Source organism: Haemaphysalis longicornis, unplaced genomic scaffold (assembly GCF_048455015.1).
Source record: "Haemaphysalis longicornis isolate Haplotype H1 unplaced genomic scaffold, Haemaphysalis longicornis Haplotype H1 scaffold_11, whole genome shotgun sequence".
In the NCBI taxonomy this organism is placed as follows: domain Eukaryota; kingdom Metazoa; phylum Arthropoda; class Arachnida; order Ixodida; family Ixodidae; genus Haemaphysalis; species Haemaphysalis longicornis.
The window spans coordinates 62,012,852-62,018,502 of record NW_027526214.1 but is presented as its reverse complement, the minus strand read 5'-3'; the positions used below and the strand labels follow the sequence as shown (position 1 = coordinate 62,018,502).

Sequence of the window (5,651 nt, the reverse complement as noted above, 5' to 3'; positions counted from 1 at the left end):
TAGCTTCCATGTTCTGATTGGAACGCAAGTGGACTAGGGCAACGCAGTTCTATAAACACTGTAGTAGGGTGAATCGATTCGCGGGCGTCTCCTCCGTACGGAAGCGGTGGCATCATGGCACCCAGCATGGAGCAGTGGAACTGTAAACTTAAATCGACATAAGCAAACCATTAGCGAGTTTGCCTTGGCATGAGCACGACGCAAGAGGAACTACCAGGAGAACTGAGCAGGAAAGCGAAGGGAGCCTTTTTATTGTCAAATTTTGACGAAGATTATCGTTTTTTTGTCGACATTTGCAATGAAAGGAGCAGATAAGCGGCCAATATTTTACTTCTGGACCTGCATCTGACCAGCGACCATGTGTGCTGGTTTTAAGCTACTAGGGCAAACAAACCACTACTTCCGTTCAGGTACTCAAACTCGAAGCTGGTCAAATGGACCATTGTTTCCCTGTGCGTCATTAATACCATATCAAAATATTACCCGCACATAATGACTGCTAGCCTGGCTCAACAAGCGGAGCGATTATCCAGTCACGGCTTTCCAACACAACATGTGTTACTAGTCGAACGGGTGCTAAAAAAGCTCAGCTGGCAGAGCGAGGCACGACGAGGCGAGCTGCTGGTGCGAATCAAGGTGAAAAAAAATTGCTGTGACTCCTTACATCCGACAGCTCGCCAACAACCTTAAGTGTATCAGTCGACGTACAGGGGCAAATGTTTTTCTGCACTCCGTAGAATGGCGTAACTTTGTCGCCATGTTCACTTCTCATGAAAAAGAATTGGTTTCACAAGACAACCAAAATTATCTCGTTACGTGTAAGAGGAGGTAGTGGTTTACTTGATTCCATTGCCCAGTAAAAAACTATACATCGCCCAAACTGGCTGATGTAATAACGATTGACGCGAATTCAAGGATTATGTTAGCAACTCGATAAGCGCGCATCTTGGCATTCATTGCCGTGATTGTAAGTGTTTCCCATTTTTTTAAAAAAAAACTAAGGTTCTCTGTAGGAGTTGTGACTCTCTGACGCAGGAAATAATAGAAGTGCGCGAAATTGTGCGTGCGGCTGACGTAAGCATTAGTGTCGCTTCAACATCGTTGTTTGGCAAATAAATCGCACTTCTTAATGTGGTCTAATCTGTTCGAGACGGATGTGTGTCATGGCAAAATTGTGTGGTTTTTCTATACGTGTTATTTTACTAGCTTTTTTGTATTTCTCGTTTCGTCTTTGAAACTCCTATTGTTTTTACGTGCCTACCTGATAGTAGTATTTATGAGCGCAGAAATCACCCCAATCTGTTAGTTTGCGCTGCGTGGTGTGTCTTGTTCACCCAGTAATTCTTGCGATATTTTCGTTACATCACTATATTAGTATGCCCCATTTATTAAGTGTTGGCTAACTATCTACAATGTTTCTAGAACATCAACTACGAAAACTACGGTGGCGCTTGTGGTTTCAGACTACCCAAGCAGTTTGGGCTAAGATATACAATGGATAAGGACTTGAAAATGTTTTGAGAACTACTTCCATTCAGAACTCTGGAATGACTGAGCGCCTGGAAATATAATAGATTAATTCCTTTTTTAGGCTCTGGAACCAGATTATAGAAAACATTTCTGGCAAATTGGGTTTTCAATGCAGCTTTACCAGCCTCCCGAGTGTTATAGCACATATTTTTTTTTTGAACTTGTTTCTGAATTCTGTGTATCTAGCGAAGCTTTTATAATTATTACAGAAAAAAAGGGCACAGGGCTGAATTTTTGAAATAAGCGTTGTTGTTTTTACTTTGATTGCTGGATGTCGCAATGACGAAGACGTTAGTTACATCAAATGTATTGTTAGTGGCGAGCGTTAGTACAGATTTTTTACCTAAAAAGTGTGACCATAGACAACGTATTGCACAAGTGCGTGAATATAGGCTTTATACGTATGACAGCTTTATGTTAAGGAAAAATGCAAAATTGTAAGCCCCACTCGTCTTCCAAATTAGTAGTAAGTAGGAAGAGTACTGTCTTATAACAAAGAAGACCCCTCTTGTTACGTTGATGCCTTCCGGGTGTCCGAGTGTACGCTGATGATGTTCTTATCTCGGTCACAACTCGGCAAGAGCATGACGGGCGCATGAGGTCGGCTCTACGAGCAGCCCAACAAGCAGGTTTAAAGTTTAACCCGGCCAAATGCACAATCAGGGTACAGGAGATAGAGTATCTCGGTGACGTCTTCAGGAAAGACGGCATCAGACCGACCCAGTCGCTGATAAAATGCTTGCTCCAGACGCCTGCGCTGGAGGACAAATCGGCTGCCCACAGAATGCGGGGGGTAGCCAAATATTTATGCAAATATCACTAGCCAAAAGGACAACTGTTTTACGAAGCCTGTTAAAGCGAAATACAATGTCGAATGAATGGCGAACCACACGCTCGAGAGCGAGCAAGTTTGCGCTGACCTCAGCAGGTAGCCCGTACTTTCAGTGTTTTGCGCCCTGAAAACCACGAAAGTATCGTTCGACGCAACGCAAAATGGTATCGGAGCGGCGCTCCTTCAGTGCAACAATGACACATGGAAGGTGGTCACCTATACCTCCCATGTGCTAACACAAGCCGAGCAGCTTAATTCGCTAAGTTAGAAACAAGTGATGGTTTACATTTATGGGTGCGAACGCTTTCATCACTTCTTGTATGGCCGAAAGGTTATCATAGAGACCGACCATCCCCGTTTGCTCGCTATCGCCCGAAAACCCACTGGTGATATGCCGCCGCTCCTGCAAGGATTCTTCTTGCCAATAATGCGCTAGGACACGGAAATGCGATTCATTCAAGGACAACAGATTGTACTGGCCGAAATGTCGTCATGGGCGCCCACCTCAAGTTACGCCAGCTAGGTCAGGAGCGATGACGTGGATGTGCACGCCGTAAGCGTCGTTTCATCTATTGTCAGTAATGACACATGGAAACAATTGCCACAGAAAGAAGTCGGGACTCGTATGTTAAACGGTGCTACACAGTTTACAACACGGGGAAGGCATAGAGGTGCAGCTGAGACCATTGTCTAAGGAGCTGACGCAGGTGAAACGTGTCCTCTTGAAATGATGTAAAGTGTAAATTAAAAAGAGTTTAAAGAGCAATACTTTAGAACGAATTCACCAAGGACACATGGGTATCAACAAATGTAAAAAAAAGGGCAAGGCGGCTTGTCTGTTGAGCTGGCATTAACACCGATATTGCTGCATTCGCAGAGAAATGTGCAGTGTGCGAGATATACGTTTATACGCAGTCGCAAGAATCTTTAATATACGGTGTCCAAGATGCCTTGGCAAAAAGTTGGCATCGATATCTTTGAATACGGTGGGTGGTCGTACCGCAGCGTATAAGACGCGCTGTCAAAATTTCCGGAAGTGGAACAGTTGGGTAACACATCGGCGAGCTCTGTCACTCAATCAACCATCGCCATCGCCATATTTTCTACGTACGGCATTCCACTGGAAGTCCTGAGAGATAATGGCCTACAATTTTCGAGCCATGAGTTCAGGTCCTTTTCCTGGGCATACGAATTTAGACAGGTCACATCCAGTCCAGGATATCCGCAATCGAAAGGTTTGTCTGATAAAGTCATCCAGGTCATCAAGAAAATACTAAAAAAAAATTGATGAAGCCAAGCAAGATCTCTGGCTCGGTATTTTGGTTAGAGGACAACGCCATTGGAGGGCAGTATGGACCCAACGGAGATATTGCAAGGCAGAAGACTGCGCAACCCGCTACCAGACATGGGGACCGTGTCGGACCACTCCAACGTGAAGCGCTTCCAGACCAACCGCCCTGAAAGGCTCCTGGCGCCGCTCGAAAAGAGGGGCCACGTTTCGTCTGCTTTGTAGAGGAGCCTGAGCGAAGAAAGCTAAACTCCTGAGGCCTTCCTGGCATCCAAGTTTATACGACGTCCCGGCAGAAGAACGGCGGCAGCTGCGACAGAATCATGAACAATAGCTGCTAACCAGCGAGGCCTTCAGCCGAGACCTTCCCGAAAGTGGTAAGGACGAAGCACTGTCTGCTACGGCACGAGGTTCCAGTCGCCTTGCTGGGATACATGCCCTCAGCCAAGATCCCAGGCACAACAGCTACACAGGTTCCAGGAAGATCCCAGCGACAACGCAAAGCGCCGAAAAGGCAAGCTTACAACGAGAACTGTCGTAATGGGTGCTTAACTTTTTGTGATCATTTAAATTGTGTGAACATGTCAATTGTTCTATAGACCAACGAGGATGTATACACCAACGAAAGTGCAGCGAGGATAGGCACCCTTTCTTCTCTCGCTGCGTATATAAACGCTGCTGCAATGAAGATGCGGACTTCTTCCCATCGCACCCCTGCGTCATGCCTCGTTCGATTGTGCTACCAATAGAATCATGTAAAGCGGTAAGCTGCGAAACTCATCTGCCAATTTTGGAACATTTTTTTTCGAAATTCTTCCACATAACTTTAAAGTGCCAGGGGACTTCATTATTCATTTGCTTTTTAGATACACCCCAATAACAATTGCTCATAGCCACCTACACAGTACGTTTGATAAAGTGTATGAAACGTTTTGTATGCTGCCCGCCAACACCTAAAAGATATTATTGTGTTTGGGGACATGAAACATTTCTGCGCTGATACGGCGCCCTATAAAACCATGGGCAAAGTACGTTTCGCTGTAAATTGGCGAGTAAAGGCGGCTACTGTAAAGCCATTTTGGGGTTATATTTCATAAAACAAATGCCTTGCTAATGGTTTTGAGTACTACGTTCAATTTACTATACGAAATCGCTCCAACATAGGCCATACGATTTACTGCAGTGGAAACAAACCAAACACCAATTTCCACACAGGTATTGTAAAATTACGCTCGATTTGTGCAAGTTCTGACTTGCCAGAAAAAGGTTATTTGCAGGCACCCCGTCAATCATGAAAATGTTATTTTTTCAGTCTGCAGAGGTAAATCTGCCGTTTAATTGATCATTTTGTGTTTTGTCTCTTATCGCTAAATTTTTCAGTACAGCGGGATGTTTAATGGCGCCGTTCACTACGGATTTCCCGCGCATTAAAAAGACACAGCTTCTTCTCCGGAGGGGAAGTACGTTTTGTTTTATTATTGACACTATAGTGTCAATAATTTAGTGACACTATAGTGCGAAAGAAAATATTGTTTAGTGAACAATTTGATTGAAATCTCCTTGAGTTTAGGCATTAGAAACATTATTGGGCTTTGTTTTTTGCTTCCAAAAATCGGTATATATTTGTGTGCATTTTTGCTTGCTAGAAAAATAAACAATAAGGCCATTAGCGACTATGCTTATGTATGCCTTGAACACTACAGGTGGCGTAAGAACATGGGAATGAAGCCGCAATATTGATGTCTATTTGGGAATGTCTCCTGGTAACAATCTGGTATGAGAAAGTACGTTTCTATACATATTTGTTACATTTGTAACACAATATATTTAAAAGTGTTGGCTTTTCTTGTAGCCAAACCAAAAGACCGCATGAACAATTGCCACTACCATGAAAGACAGCAGTTTCCCGGTGTATGCTGCTGACAAAAATAAACTGAACCGTGCGCTTACCCTGCAAGCTGGAGTGTTTACAAGCGCCCCAACGCCTAACACTACGTTTTG

General features: G+C 44.1%; 1 pseudogene; it reads right to left on the bottom strand.

The window, feature by feature from the left end:
* Positions 1-3,436: 3,436 nt before the first annotated feature.
* LOC144160946 (uncharacterized) lies at positions 3,437-4,086 on the bottom strand (annotated as a pseudogene).
* Between the last annotated feature and the right edge of the window lie 1,565 nt (positions 4,087-5,651).